The following is a 15,968-nucleotide window of genomic DNA, read 5'->3' on the forward strand; positions in this document are numbered from 1 at the left end:
GCACGGATGTTAGATATTGCTTGGAATCTCCATACTCCTTGGAGACTGCAATCTAGTGGGCAAGTAGAAAGAATGAATCAAACTTTAAAGGGCCAAATTAAGAAAATCTGTCAAGAAGCCAAAATACAATGGCCTCAGGCTTTGCCACTTGCTCTCCTCCGAATTAGAATTAAGCCAAGGGAAAGGTTAGGCGTGAGCCCCTATGAGATACTATATGGAAAACCTTACCATGCAACTATTTTAAAAGGAGACCCGCATGTGGTAGGGGATCAGGCAGTATATAATTATGTTGTTTCTCTGCATAGAGTTCTCAGTGCCTTGCGTGGAACCCTGCAGTGGAACAGACCTCTTCCACTGGAAAACCCTGTGCATGATGTTCAACCAGGAGACCAAGTATATGTGAAGAACTGGTTCACAGACCCACTGAGAGAATCATGGGACGGCCCGTATCAGGTGATACTAACAACATTCACAGCAATCAAAGTGGCCGGAATCGACTCCTGGATACATTACACGCGAGTCAAGAAGATGCCAACTCAGTGGGAATCCCAAGTCGTGTCTCCCACACGATTGATTTTACGAGCAAAATGAAAATTGTAATTGCTGTATTTCTGGTTATGCTAAAAATATTACCCGTTGATGAACATGTACTTGTCACTGTTTCAGATCCTGTAATCGGAGCAATGGAAGGAATGACTGTAAACTTGACTTGTGAAATCACTGATGACCAGGGAGCTGGAGTCGATGAGATAAGTACATATTGGAGCAAAGAGCAAACACTCACTAATGTTATCAATAGTACATTTTGGGATGAGGACACACAAAGAGGCAATACCACATTACAACTTACCAACGTTAGCATGGAAAGTGCTGGGATATATACATGTCTGGTAAAAATTAGGTGGAGTTTTGATTATAAACGAATCGCACTAGGGGTTATGACATGGCAAAGCAACTCGGCAATAAAAGTCTCACCTTACCAAGCATCAGTTGACATGTGGGATGGTCCACCCTCAAAAATAAATTGCTCATTCACAGCCCAACATGAATGTAGCAGCATGTTCACGGTTACTTGGTGGAAATTAGCTAGACAGATAATGTGGGAAAGGCCGGAAGGAAAGAGTGACCTGCAGGCAGGAAGCAATAGTGGAATTGGATGGTTAAATGATACTCAGGCACGTGTAGGGAAAAATGAGGGATTATATCTCTGTGTGATAAGCTGTGGTTCTATGATGGGGTACGGGAAGAGAGAAGTACAAGGAAAAAGTCATCTAATGGATGGGTTAAGACCTACCCATGGAATTTACCAGGCGGTCCGTGCTACTTCTGTAGTTTTAGTTTGCCAACCAGAGCGTGGAATTGTTTTCTCTGAGTTCGGATGGTGGTTTAAGAAAGGAAATGTCCAGGAAGGGGGGAAATACCAATTAGAGAAGCGATTAGGAGGCATGTTAACTTTAGTGATACAGGATGTTCAACCAGAGGATGAAGGGACATATTGGTGTTGGATTGCCCAAGATGCATGGTGGACACACGCTGTGACTTTGGTATCCCTTACTAGGGCACAAATAAATAAAAGAAGAATTAGAGATGTTGAAATTGGAAATAAAACCTGGGTTTTTCACCATAACCCAGAACAAGAAAACTTAATTGTAGGTTTAATTCGAGACTTTGGAGAAATGCAGAATGTTTCTAAAATCACTGCTTGTTTACCTCTGCCTCGAGCAGCGGGAGAACCAATTCCATGGGGAATAGTTCCCGTCACTGATTTGCCTGAGGCATATGTAAATGTAACTCGGAGCTGTAGATTGGTTCCTAATGAGTACTATGACTGGAAAGAGGGTTGTATGTTGGTCCGGAGGGTTACTGAACACCAATGCAGGCAGATGCCAGGATATTATGCATGGCTGACAACATCAAGAGGTAATAAGTGTGTTGTTTCAGGGCCTGTTTCAGAACCGTGTAACAAAGTGACTCTCAAGGAACAAAAGGTTAGAGAGGAAGAAGTCTGTCAAAATGTTACCCAGACCCAGTCTTTAGAAGACGAATGGGGAACAATTTGGGGACCAAGCCTTTTAGAAACATATAGCTACTTAGGACAAGTTAATTGGTGCATACAATGGACAGGAAGTAAAAACCAGACTTACACTGAGGTAATGAACCTCCAGACTACCAGACAGGAGAAGAGGGACCAAAAAGACATTTGGAATTGTACCCAAGTAATCACATGTGACACATCACAAGATAAAATAGGGCTCGTACCAGTAAGAGTCTTGCTAAAATGGGAATGTGAATGTCGAGGATACAACCATACAATTACAGACCAAATTCAAGGAGATAAAAATGGGAAGAGAAACATCAGTTGTAAATCTACTACTATCAGAAGTCCAGGAAACCTAGTTTGGGTTATGGGGCATGGCAAGTGGACCACCCATATGCCAATAGATGGGCCTGTCACACAAATTACTTTAGGAATTCCGACCTTATGTCTGTTTTGGAAACAGTCTAATTTGACTTGACAATCAGCTAGGACTAAACGAGACTTGGATGATGAAAACGAATGGCATGAGCCAACCAGTGGAGTTAAATTCGGGTGGGCTTTGGAATCCTTGTTTGCACCTGTAGCTTCATATCGGAACAGGGATATGCTCTACAAACTAATGGGGCAGACTGAAAGAGTGGCAGCAGCCACTAAGAAAGGATTTAAAGATTTCAATATTCAGTTACAGGCTACCACAAGAATGACATTACAAAATAGAATGGCTCTTGACATGCTCCTATTGAAGGAACATGGAGTGTGTGGATATTTGAGCCAGAAAATTGATCATTGTTGCATCCATATCCCAAATGTAACTATTGATGTGGAAAAGGACATTTCACAATTAGAACAAATAGAAGACAAAACAAAAGATCTCGAAAGGGAAGCAGAACATAATTGGATTGGAGAAGTGTTTAGCTCTTTAGGACTCCAGGTATCTGGATGGATATCATCGGTGATTCAGTATGCGATAATGTTTTTGATTTTGATTCTGATTATCTTTGGAGTTTATAAATGTATTTTAGGAACCATTGGAAGGGAGCGCCTACATACCCGAAGGCTGATCAATGCAATGACCAGGAATGCAACGTCTTCCACACCTCCTCCAGCAAATAGAGAAGAAAGACTTTGAGATTTGACCATCCTTGCAACTTGGAAATTGAAGAATGCTCAAAAGGGGGGACTTGTTGCAAAACCATGAATAAAGACTTTAGTAGTAGTCATGCTAAGGCTTGGAGGGATCAGTAGGCCTGAGTGTAAACAGTGTTGTGTAGCAAAGTTGCCAGTAGCGATCAAAAGGATCAATAGAGCATACTGATGAGGGTAGAAAGACTTGTCTAAGGAATGTAGCTATAGAACAGTTTGTTTATTTAAGTAATCTGCTAAGTGGAGTGTGTGACTTATCTAATAGGGTGTAGTAGATTAATGATGATAAAGAATGTTCAGTTAACGAAAAACAAAGTCACAATGTAATCATAAATCAGGTAGATGTGTCTAGAAATCAAATTCGTTGAGATGAAGCAATTTGGAAAGAAAACATATATATACTCAGTGATTTTGTAGCAGGTTGGGGCTCTGACTTTTGGACGCGAGTCCCAGGTCCCCAGGGCCCTCAATAAAGCACCGCATAAAATAACTTCGGTTGTTTTGTGTTTCCTCGGTTCGGGCAACAATAGAAGAGGGTTTTTCATATTGAAAACCAGGTTCTATTTTCCTGCATCCCACTGGGATTCTTTCATTAATGATACCAGGTAGGGTCATGATCCACTCATCTCGATTCCAAACCCATTCAGGTGGGTGGTAAATTTCATCATCATGCATTACAATCATAGCTAAATTTGGACGGCTGTCTCTAGAGTAGTTTCCATAAGAGCTGGGATGCCCAATGAGGGCTTGTGACCAAGGCCATTCAATATTGCCCTGGCTAAAAGTACCTCCTTTTCCTTGAAGTATAGTTATAATTGTGAGAACACCAATGACAGCAACTTTTCTCATTCATTTTACCCAGGTATATTTCAATTTCAGTTCATTATCATTAGAAGCCACTTCCCAAGGGGTCTCTGGAGCTTTCTTCACTCGAGTATGATGAATCCAGGTGTTCTGTTCCTTTTGAAATGCTCTATGGGAGATCATATGGAGAACAAAAAGGGCTATCCACCCAAATTGGGGAGGAAACACTGACTGGCTATATGGTGGCCTGCAGCAGGGCAGAACCTGAAGGCAGCTCTCCCCTGCTGCGGGGGGAGGGCTGCCCCAGAACTGGAACATGCAGGATGGTCATTCCATGGCCACGAGCTGTGGGACTGGTCAGACGCGGTCCTTGTAGAAGCGTCGCAGGTTTAGAAAGGCAGCTGTTTTGTTCCTGGTCTCCATGGTGCTTTTAGTGTGGAAAACAGGGGAGGAGTGGGGAGACTGAGGAGGGGGAAGGGAAGACAAGGGAGGGTACAGGTTCCATACGAGCCCAGAAACAAAGAGGCCTGTCGCTGTTGAGCAGCTAGCAGAGTAATGAATGCATCAGTTCTCAGTGGCAAGAAGGAATGACCTTTATTGTTTTGATTTCATCACATATATAGAGTTCTCAAAAGTGACCCAGATTGGTCAGTCAGAAGCCTTCCCCCAGGCCTGATTGGCCAGGCCTGCACTGCCCAAGTTCTGGGACACTGTTCCAACAACATCCAAACTTTATCTTTATTTATAAAACACAAGAAAATTTCTCATGGGAAAAACCTGTGCTAGCCACAGCGGCCCGTTCTGGATCTTGCTGGGGTTTTTATCTCTAGGGATGGGAGGCGGTCCTGACTCACATCCAGTCAGAAGGGGTCAGGGGGGTGGGGTCAGGGACAGGAAGGACACACGTTACAACAGTGGCCATGAGTAAGCAACTCAGGAAAACTGAAAAGCGTGTGGCTGGAACTCAGAGTCAGGACCTAGACAGCCCGGTACACAACATTCAACCTGGAGATTATGTCTATGTTAAGTCTTACAGAGAAAACTTTGGAGCCACAGTGGGAAGGACCGTTTCAAGTACTCCTTACCACTTTCACTGCAATGAAAATCAAGGAACAGAACGCCTGGATTCATCATACTCGATTGAAGAAACCTCACCTTTTGCTGCTTCTTTTGCCTCTCTGTCCGCCAGATCATTTCCTTCTTCCAATTCTGAGTTCACTTTCTGGTGTGCCTTAATGTGCATGATTGCAACTTTTTCGGGTAGCTGGACTCCTTCTAACAGTCGGATTATCTCTTGTGCATGTTTAATGTTTTTTCCTTGTGAGTTCAACAGTCCCCTTTCTTTCCAAATGGCTCTGTGTGCGTGTACAGCTCCAAATGCACACTTTGAGTCCGTATAAATGTTTATCTTTTCTCCTTTTGCTATTTCCAAAGCACGGGTTAAAGCAATGTCCTAGGTTGCAATATAGATGAATGTCTTGGATTGATGATATGATAATCCTTTATCCCCTATCGTTGGCTTATATGCCCAAGAAAGAAAAAAAATGTGTAAAAATGTGTGGTCCTGTCTCTTTAACTGCACCCAGCCGCAGAGAGAAACGCGGGTTGTTTTGAAAACATTTTCTCCAAGCTTCGACTGTGATGATGGCTCTGTTCCCGTTTTTCATTCTTCTTCTTTTTCTTCCTTTCAGCCCCTTTCTTCGATCTGCTTTGCCACCCGGAGACCCAGGAGGGCCAGAGGACAGCAGAGCTCTCCAGGGAGCTCCACCCGGCCCGTGGGCGGCGAGGAGGATGCGTCTGAGAAAAGGTTATCAGGTTGAATAACTGCCTTTCACCTTGTTTTCCCCTTCCCCTGTGCCTTGTAGGGCACTCTGCGTGGTTTTGTTAAATAAATAGTTTTTTCTTCACTTCCATCTAAGAGGTTCTGTTGTGGGTGGGGGAGGGGGTGTCGGAGCCCTTCGCTCTCGGAGGAGAGAGAATCTTATCATTAACCCGGGACATATTTGGCTACCAACTGAGCTAGCTCAGTCGGTAGAGCATGAGACTCTTAATCTCAGGGTCGTGGGTTCGAGCCCCACATTGGGCGCCAAATATGTCCCGGGTTAATGATAAGATTCTCTCTCCTCCGAGAGCGAAGGGCTCCGACACCCCCTCCCCCACGCACAACAGAACCTCTTAGATGGAAGTGAAGAAAAAACTATTTATTTAACAAAACCACGCAGAGTGCCCTACAAGGCACAGGGGAAGGGGAAAAAACAAGGTGAAAGGCAGTTATTCAACCTGATTAAAAAGTCCTTTTCTCAGACGCAGTCCCTCTCCTCCTCGCCCCCCACCCGGGGCCGGGTGGAGCTCCCCGGAGAGCTCTGCTGTCCTCTGGCCCTCCTGGGTCTCCGGGTGGCAAAGCAGATCGAAGAGAAGGGGTCCGAACGAGGAAAAAAAGAAGAAGAATGGAAAAAACGGGAACAGAGCTCACTCCGACCCCCGTCCAGCACGCAGTCTCTGCCGGGCGACGAATCCTCCCCCCGGAGCGAGGCTTGGGGAAAATGTTTTCAAAACAACCCGCGTTTCTCTCTGCGGCTGGGTGCAGTTAAAGAGACAGGACCACACATTTTTACACATTTTTTTTCTTTCTTGGGCATATAAGCCAACGATAGGGGATAAAGGATTATCATATCATCAATCCAAGACAATGAATTTAAGTATTCTATTACCACCAGCTGTGGGCCGTTAGCTGCTATCACCTGCTAATGACCCACTCTGGATGACAGGCAATGGGCCATCCATTAGCTGTTATCAGCTACTAATGACCTGCCCCGGATGACAGACAATGGGCAATCAGGGACCCACCGTGTGACTCATGGACTTATCTCATTGTGGGATGCTCTGCCCAGGAGGGAGGAGCCAGGTGTTCCCACCTGGATATAACCTGGCCTTGGAACTGCCTGAGCTAGCCCTGTCTACTGGGTTCCCAGAGAACAAGAGCTACCACTGGACCTTCAGCTGGAGACCAGACCTTCACAGGATCACCGCTTGAACTGAAGTACTTCAGTTGGACTGCTACCACCACCCTAACAGGGTGTTGGGTTATATCTGACTTTGTCAGTGCTTTTCCTTGTATTATTTCACTTATTTTTACTTTCAATCTTGACTTGTGATCTTCCACTGGTTTGTTTTCAAACCAATACAAGCAATTACTTCACCTTTCTGGGTGGAGGTGTTTATTGGTAGGGGTCCAGATTCTATTACCTTTTTGCTGGTGGTGACTGCATACCCCGCATGTCGCTTTCCACTGATGACGTAGCTGCTTCCACCGGTAAACCAGGTCTCTGCATCGTCCAAAGGTGTATCCTTCAGATCTGGACGGCTGGAGTATGTGGCTTCAATAGTTTCCAGGCAGTCGTGGTGCACCTGCTCCCTGTTGTTCCCGCTGAGGAAAGAAGCTGGGTTGACAATGTTAGTACAAAGGTTTTACAAGGACCTGATAACTAAGGATCCAAAGCCTACACCATCTTGTCTTTCCCAGGAAAGTCCGTAGCTCCTTTACAGTTTGGGGTTTTGGGGTTTGGCAAATGGCCTCTTTCCGGTCTTGTCCCAGACTTCGCTGCCCAGCACTGATTTCATAACTGAAATAGATTACTTTTGGTTTTACCTCTTGAGCTTTTTTCTCGGACACCCCGTACCCTTGGAGCCCCAGGAAATTTAGTAAACTTACTGTTTAGAGTCATCAACATATTGCAATAGCTTCCCTTCTTCAGAGGGGGCTTCCCAGGATTCCAGGTCTTTTGCTAGTTGATCTCTGTTGTAACGTGTGTCCTGCCTGTCCCTGACCCCGCCCCCCTGACCCCTTCTGACTGGATGTGAGTCAGGACCGCCCCCCATCCCTAGAGATAAAATCCCCAGCCAGATCCAGAACACTCTCTTTGGTTCTGGACTCATATGGAACCTGCACCCTCCCTCGCCTTCCCTTCCCCCTCCCCAGTCTCCCCATTCCTCCCCTGTTTTCCTCAATAAAAACGCCATGCAGACCAGGAACCAAACAGCTGCCTTTCTAAACCTGCAACGCTTCTACAAGAACCGCGTCTCACCAGCCCCACAGCTCGTGGCCATGCAATGACCATCCTGCGTGTTCCGGTTCTAGGGCAGCCCTCCCCCGCAGCAGGGGGGGCTGCCCTCAGGTTTTGCACTGCTGCAGATCTCCAAATAGGGTGGCACTGTTCTTGAATCCTTGAGGCAACACCATCCATGTGAACTGAGTTTTGCATCTGCTTTTGGGATTTTCCCATTTGAACGCGAATATTTTCTGGCTGGCTTCATGAAGAGGGAGGCAAAAGAAGGCATCTTTCAAATCTAAAGTATTGTGATAATAGCTGCAAGTTCCCCACACCCCTTTCTTAATGACTGTACTTCTCACCTATTGTCCTGCCTTCCCTACCCCACGTAGTCCTAGCCACGCCCCCAGTTTTCCCTATTGGTTCCTGTACCCTAACCCCACGTGTCCCTGGCCACTCCCTCAGGTTTCCCCTATTGGTTCCTGTACTCCTAACTCCGCCCATGTACCTCCCCTGTACCCAGAGGTCACTGGGCCAGTGTGCTGTCCCTGCCCCTCTCTGTTCCCCTATAAAACCCCTGACCCTCCGCCATCTTGCTGTCTATGCTCCACATGTGTCGATGCACCACATGTGGCTGTGCATGTGAGGCCTTCACCCTCAAGGCATCTCTGCCTCGGGGAGGTTGTTGGCCTCTGCACCATGCGAATAAACATCTTCTATGGACACAACGCATAGACCCTCCTTGCCTCCTTTATCATTGCCGGTTGTGGAAGCAGACAAACCAGAGCTAGCCTTATGGCTCCCCGGCCGGTGAGAGCGCAGTGTCCAGCCCTGGGACAGAGGGTTTGCTGCACTGAGGCACTGAACTGGGCTGGGTAGAGAAGCTCTAGGGTAAAGTCTGCTGCAACATCCTCTAAACTGCAACACTAAAGCAGTGAACCAGGTTAGTTCAGGTGTTAACTCAGTAGTGTGTAGGGGTTTGACACCACAGGATAGAGATCCTCAGTTATTTTGTTTACTGCCCTTAAATCTTGTACCACCCGATATGACCCATCAGGTTTGCGGACTGGTAAAATGGGGATGTTGAAATCAGATTTGCATTCTCTCAATCGCCCTAGCATTAAAAAGTTTTCAATCACTGGGCTAATTCCTTCCTTGTCTTCTTTCTTAAGGGGGTATTGTTTAACTCTAACTGGTTGTTTTCCTTCTTTCAACTTAATTTGTATCGGGGGTGCATTTTTAGCTCTTCCAGGTACGTTTGTTGCCCATACCCCAGGGAACACTTGGTTCATAATTTCTTCACTAATTTCTCCCTCAGCCTCTGTGGTTGTTAGCATTAAACATAATACCTCAACATATTGTTGATCATTTACCTCCAGAGTAATTTCCCCATCTTTGAATGAAATGGTTGCTTGTAACTGCTCCAACAGATCTCTGCCCAAAAGGGCTTTTGGAGATTTGGGCATGTACAAAAAGTTGTGAATATCCCATTGCTTTCCCAGTTTATACTTTAAAGGTTTTCAAAAATATGCTTTTTCAGATTGGCCAGTTGCCCCTTGAACCATGATATAATCATCCCCCACTGGCATTAAAGCTTTATTTAAAACCGAATATGTTGGCCCCTGTGTCCACCAAAAATTCTATTTCTTTTTCTTTTTCCCCTAGCTTCATAATAACCAGTGGATCCGCTAGGGTGGAGTCCTCCAGTCTTCTTCAGTCTTCTTTCACATGTGCGACGACCCCTTCTTGGCCTTGTCTTCTTTGCTGGTTGTTCTGCTTTTTTTTTGGACATTGGTTCTTCCAATGACCAAATTCCTTACAGTTAGCACACTGATATTTACCTAACATAGGTGGGCCTTGTCTAGGTGGTCCTTGTCTGGGTGGTCCTTGCTCATGTTTTTTCTTTCTTTCTTCTCCTACTATTGCTACTAACTTTCCCATTCCTTGTTTGTACCCCTCTTCTAGATAACTGAATACTCTCCATGCTTCATTTCATGAGGTCTCTAAATTTCTCCCATCCGCCCCCTGAAGCTTCTGAAGCTTGTATCTAATGTCCCCTGTAGACTGCCCTAAAAACAGATTTACTAGTTGCTGTATTCCTACATCAGATTCAGGATCTAATGTAGTGTGGTGACGCATGGCATGTCTCAGGCAATCCAGGAAGTCAGATGGTGGCTCGGAAGGACCCTGTTTAATTGCATATAAGGCTGACCAATTTATGATTTTAGGAATGGCCCTTTCCATCCCCTTCGCTACCCATTCCTGGTAATCTTTTAATTTTTGTCTTTCTGCTGACCTGTTTGGATCCCAGTGTGGATCTTGAAGTGGGAAATAATCTTTAACATCTTGTTGTTGTGTTTTATAAAAGTCCTCTGCCAAATCGCCTGCTGTTTTTAAAATTAATTGCTTTTCAGTTTCAGTTAATGCATCCAATAGCAAATGCATATCACTCCAATTGGGATTGTGTTGTTTAATTATAAATCGCAAACATTTAGCAGTACCTACCGCATCAGTTCAATAATTTTTGGCCACTTTTTCCCATGCATCTAGGTCAATTGTAGAAAAAGGTACCTTAATCAGCACTGCTTCTCCCTCTGGTCCCACTGCTTCCCTTAGGGGGCTTGTAGTGCCTGTTTCCTGGTCTGAGATGCGACAGGGCTGTCTGGGCAAGAGGGAGTTGGAGTCAATGTTCCTTCCAAGTCCACATCTTCTTGTCTCCTAGAGGGAGGCTTAAGCAGATCGGTTAAATCCTGTTCTTGCATTTCTTGGTAAACCTTATCTGATTTTATACATTGCTCCCCAATGCTGCAAGATGAGCAGCACCTCTTAATTTTTCCCCTTTTGTTTTTGTCTTCTTTTTCAAGGGCTAATACCATAGGGTCAATGTGAGGTCTAATCCCACAATCTCTTTGCCATTCGGGGTGATTTCGGAGAGAGAAAAACATATCAGCATAAGAGACCTCACCCCATTTTCCTTCCTGTCTTAAAAACAACATTAACTGTAATAGCATGTTATATTCTAAAGACCCATGTGGAGGCCATCTAATTCTGTCATCTAGCTTGTACAAAGGCCACCACTGAGTTGAAAATTTGATAAGAGTTCTTTTATCTTCTGTGCCTCCACTCCCTGCAATTTCCTTCCAATGTGCTAAAACACAACCAAGTGGAGTTGTTTTAGGAACTTCTTTGCTTTGCCCAGTTCCCATCTTATCTACTTCCTTCTCTTAGTTTTATCTCGTTTCCACTCAAACCTCTTTTCACACTGCCTTACTGTCTTTTCCCAGTTTTTCTCCTGCACTGACCAGGTTCCAGAAACTAAATTACTCTTTCCATACACTAAGGCAATAACAACTGCTTCTGACCACTCTGTCACAATAGTAAGGGCGTCTCTTTCGTCAAGGTCTCCGCTTTTTATTTCATCTATTCTATGTCAAGCTTGAATTTCAAAATCCTCACACACTGGACACCACTTTGATCTCAAATGGAAAACGCGATACCACTTTTTGTGACATGCGGCGCACTCACACAATGGCCAAACCTTACAGTAATTATTTTTATATTCAGGGCAAAGAAGTATTTTTGGCATCAGTCAAGCATCTCATTTATTTCACTCAAAGTCAAGCTGCTATGAGAGAGAGAAAAAAAAGAAGGAAAGGTCAAGATCTTTCTCCTTGCTCCAAGTCAAATTACTAAAGAAAACAAAGTCCTCTATACTTAAATCGCTAAGAGGGAGGGGAAAAAATAGAAAAAAAAGCAGCCACTCTTTGTATGCTCCTCTTTTCTTTTTCCTCTTTAAGTTTTTTCAATAAGTAAATTGACTCAATATTCTCAATATTTTTCTATAATTGCACCGCTAACAAAGGGACTTGGTGTTTTTGTCCACACAAAACTTTTATAATGCTCCAACTTTATTTTCTTTACAACTTGCCCAGTTGTTCTCTAACAGGTTGGTAGAAAATTAATATCTCCTAACTCCATAAGCCTGCAAACCTGACACTGTGTTAAAACCCACTAATCATGCCGTGGCGCAGCTGCTGTACTACATCCACATAAAGCCAAAGGTCGGGGGGCTATGTTCTTTTGATATAGCCACTGGGAAAAAGGCAGTGTCTTCTAATTGGTTGAGGTGTAAAGTTTTCCTTTATTCACTTGCCACTACAATTTCAATCAACTGCATACACTCACCTAAAGCTTTATAACAATTTCAAACAACTACACACAGCATACCCTTAACCTAACACAACAATAAACACTTATTACAGCACAACAAATAGTTTTTGCAACCACAACAAATTACAACAAAAATTCCAAAAACCAACACTAATATACCAAAGCTAATAATTCCCAACCATACCCAAATATTCATTCCAACTTTATTAAACCACTTGCTTTGTCTCTTCACCAGCCAATCCCTCACTTACTTCACAAATTCAAACTATTTAATCTGCATCTCATACACATGCTCACAAACACAACACCAGTGTTAACAACAGTTCAAACTAGTTTCTTTTGGGATTCACTCGATCCACCCCCAGGATTGCTAGCAGCTGCCCTATCGGTCAGCAAATCCTCCCTTTGCCAGCTAGGGATGGCAAATTACCCCACCAATTCCCGGGTCTCCCCAGCCAGCTGCTTGCGAGCGTCACCCACTCGGGGACAAATCTGAGCACAGGAACATCTCCCTGTGACTTATCAGCAGCCCCTAGCCATGCATATACAACTTATAGGCTTGCCTATACCCAAAACAACACACAGTTTCTCCGCCATATCAGGTGGTCGTTGTTTGCCCCCACAGTGAGCGGCCGAGGAGTGGAGGTCCTTCAGGAAAATCCTGGGGCACGCCTTAGGATATCAGCCCCTCAATTGATCCCACAGCCAGGCAAACCTCGTCCACCTGGGTCGCCAAAATGAGGCACAGATTGACTCCACAACTCAGAAAATTATGAAGTAGGTATGCATTTATTCCAGCTGAGGTGCATGGGGGGTAGCCCCTCCAAGGGCATGCACACCTCAGCAGCACTTCACTAGGTTTATATTAGGTTACAGGTTACATATGCATGAAGTTACACAAAGCCCCTATACATATTCATTACCTATCCCTGCTTCGTATTATAATAAGCTCAAAGTTCATTTAAATATGCTGGCTCAAGTGCAATATCACTTAATTAATTGAGCCGGTGGTCATGGGAGAAAGTAACCAGAGTATTCTTCAGGATGAACTCTTCACCCTGTCTCCTTGCACATGCTTTCTTGGTTCTCGGTCCAAGTCCAAACCTTAGAACTAACTTGTACCAGTTCTGGGGTCTGAGAGCAGGATGTTCAGTCACACTCAGTAGTTTTTCTCAATTATTTGGCTTTCTTCTCTGTACCCTCCCTGTTACTAGGTAGGCACAAAATCATTAAGCAAATGATACATTGTCTTCAGCAAGCAGTTCTTAGCAAATCATTATCCAACCTCTGTCCTTCTCAATCAGTTCCAGAAGATTATTATCCAGCTTCTAGTCCCCCTAAATTAGTAAATTCTAGCCCCCCTAAATCAATGCAGGCTGATGTCACGGCACAAGCTGCCGCTGCTGCCACCATGGTCGCGCGGGCTTCTGCCATGGCCACGTGGGCTGCTGCGGTGGCACCAGCTTCTACTGCCCCCCGACACCGCATCCCCCCTGCATCTCCATCCGCGCTGTGTCCCACTGTCACTGTTCTGCTGGGGGTGCAAATCTGTCTCCTGTTCAGCATCTGAGAGTGCCCAGTAAAGGCAGGGGGATGGATGGCTTCTACAAAATGGCTTCTCATGCCACTTTCAAAGTCAAAATTATGCTTCTTGGCGCACTTTCTTTCAGGAGCCACCATCACCATAGCCCATGTAGAGACATGGCTACAAGCCTGGAATTTTCCATTTATGGTGATATCAAAGAGTCTCTATCCCACTATCTACCTGATTTTAACATACATGGACATCCGGTCCAGCAAGGCATGGAACTTAGCATTGGAGATACGTTTTTGCTTCCGATGTCGGAGCCTTTTCATAAAATCCAGGCTCTGCTTTTGCTCCAGGGATATTCCTCCTCCCATTCTTCCCTGCCGCTCACCTGAAATATAGGTCTGGGTTGGTTCCTTTCCTGGAATTTCATTTAAATCCTTAGTCTAGCAGGGAGATGCTACTGGTGCAGTCTACTTCTTTCCACTGCCTTTCATAAGTCCGTGTTCAGGTGCCATATGTAGCATTGGGGAGCAAAAGCACGAGATCCCCTTGAGATGGTATGCAGAGATCTGTTTATTAGCAAGAGAACAAGCCTTTTTATCCCCTCCATTTCGGGGGCTAGCCACACATTTGCTGCGCACTTGTCAATCTTGCACTTTCCCATCCAATCACCATGCAGTGTCCACGCATCTCGCTGACCAATCCCTGCCTCTCACGGGAGGCATTTGGGCGGACCTAACGGTCATCTCCTACACCTGGGCATCTTTCCTTGTTCTGGCCCTGTGTGGTGGGTTGACCTCGGCTGAATGCCAGGGGTCTACCAAACTGCTCTATCACAGCCTTCCTCAACAAGATGGGGGAAGAAAAGAAGATGGAAAAAACCTTGTAGGTTGAGATAATGCATTTTACTAAACCAAGAGTGAAAGATCATGTGTGCACAACTGTCGCTGTTGAGCAGCTAGCAGAGTAATGAATGCATCGGTTCTCAGTGGCAAGAAGGAATGACCTTTATTGTTTTGATTTCATCACATTTATAGAGTTCTCAAAAGTCACCCAGATTGGTCAGTCAGAAGCCTTCCCCCAGGCCTGATTGGCCAGGCCTGCACTGCCCAAGTTCTGGGACACTGTTCCAAAACATCCAAACTTTATCTTTATTTACAAAACACAAGAAAACCTCTCATGGGAAAAACTGTGCTAGCCACACACAACCAATGAAAAAAATCCCTAAATTTTATTCTCCATTTCACATCATCAAGCAATGTCAGGCCACTTCTTGGGAAGCAGGGCTTCTGCACACATAGGGGTTACTCTGGAAGACAAATGTAAATAACAACCCCCCCCCCCTTTCTCCTCCTTTTATATCTTCCTCCTCAGCTTTTATATGTGAGCAGACATCATATGGTATGGAATAGCCCTTTGATCAATTTGGGTCAGCTGTCCTGGTTATGTCCCTTCCCAAGATTTTTCCCACCCCCAAGCTATTGGTGGGGCTGCTGGAATGTTGGAGAGACAGCCCTGATGCTGTGCCAGTGCTGCTCAGCAGTAGCCAAAACACTGGTGTGTTCTCAACACCTCTCTAGCCCCCAATACAAAGCACAGAACTGTGAGGGCTGCTATGGGAAAATGAACTCCAGCTCAGCCAGACCCAATACAATCTTCATGCCTAATTCCATATCATTTGCATTATACTCAGATCCCACATAATTTAATACTTATATATCTTAACTATTCCATTGTATTTAATACTTGTTACTGAAATCCCTTCTTACCAACACTTACAATATAATGTACATAGTTAAACTATCTCTATACGCAACATAAAGATTTATACTTTTTCATTAACTACTATCCCCTGTCTTTTCACAGGTAGATATTATTCTCCCATTCCATGGGCTTCTTCCACCCCTCCAGATGTTTAAAAACAGGCCAGGACTTGAAGTCCATCTGTCAAGATGGATGCTCAGGACAATCGATTGTTGGTCACCAACACCGTCCTGGCCCAGGTCATCGTTGCACTTACCTTGCTTCTCATGAAATTCATTCTTCTTCATTGGTTCATGTCATTCCTGCTACTCTACTTCCTGCAACATACAACTCACACCTCAAGGTTAAATCCTGAGGCACACAGCAGTTCTCATCCTTCCACATTACCCAACAAGTACAGCCTGGTCATTGAGCAAAGATAATCCCATGAATGGCTTTGCCTTTTCCCATGGGAGGAGAAATTAATAAT

General features: G+C 44.7%; 1 long non-coding RNA gene and 1 other non-coding gene across 2 annotated transcripts in view; both read left to right on the forward strand.

The window, feature by feature from the left end:
• The window catches only part of LOC146425697 (uncharacterized), a 177,705-nt gene that overhangs the window by 153,488 nt on the left and 8,249 nt on the right, over positions 1–15,968 (forward strand). The window lies entirely within an intron of this gene.
• Positions 5,999–6,071, forward strand: TRNAK-CUU (transfer RNA lysine (anticodon CUU)). Its single transcript has one exon. It is a non-coding gene; the product is annotated as a tRNA-Lys (tRNA).

The sequence above is a fragment of the Lichenostomus cassidix genome, chromosome W, assembly GCF_008360975.1.
Source record: "Lichenostomus cassidix isolate B80296 chromosome W, HeHo_3.0, whole genome shotgun sequence".
Taxonomy (NCBI): Eukaryota; Metazoa; Chordata; class Aves; order Passeriformes; family Meliphagidae; genus Lichenostomus; species Lichenostomus cassidix.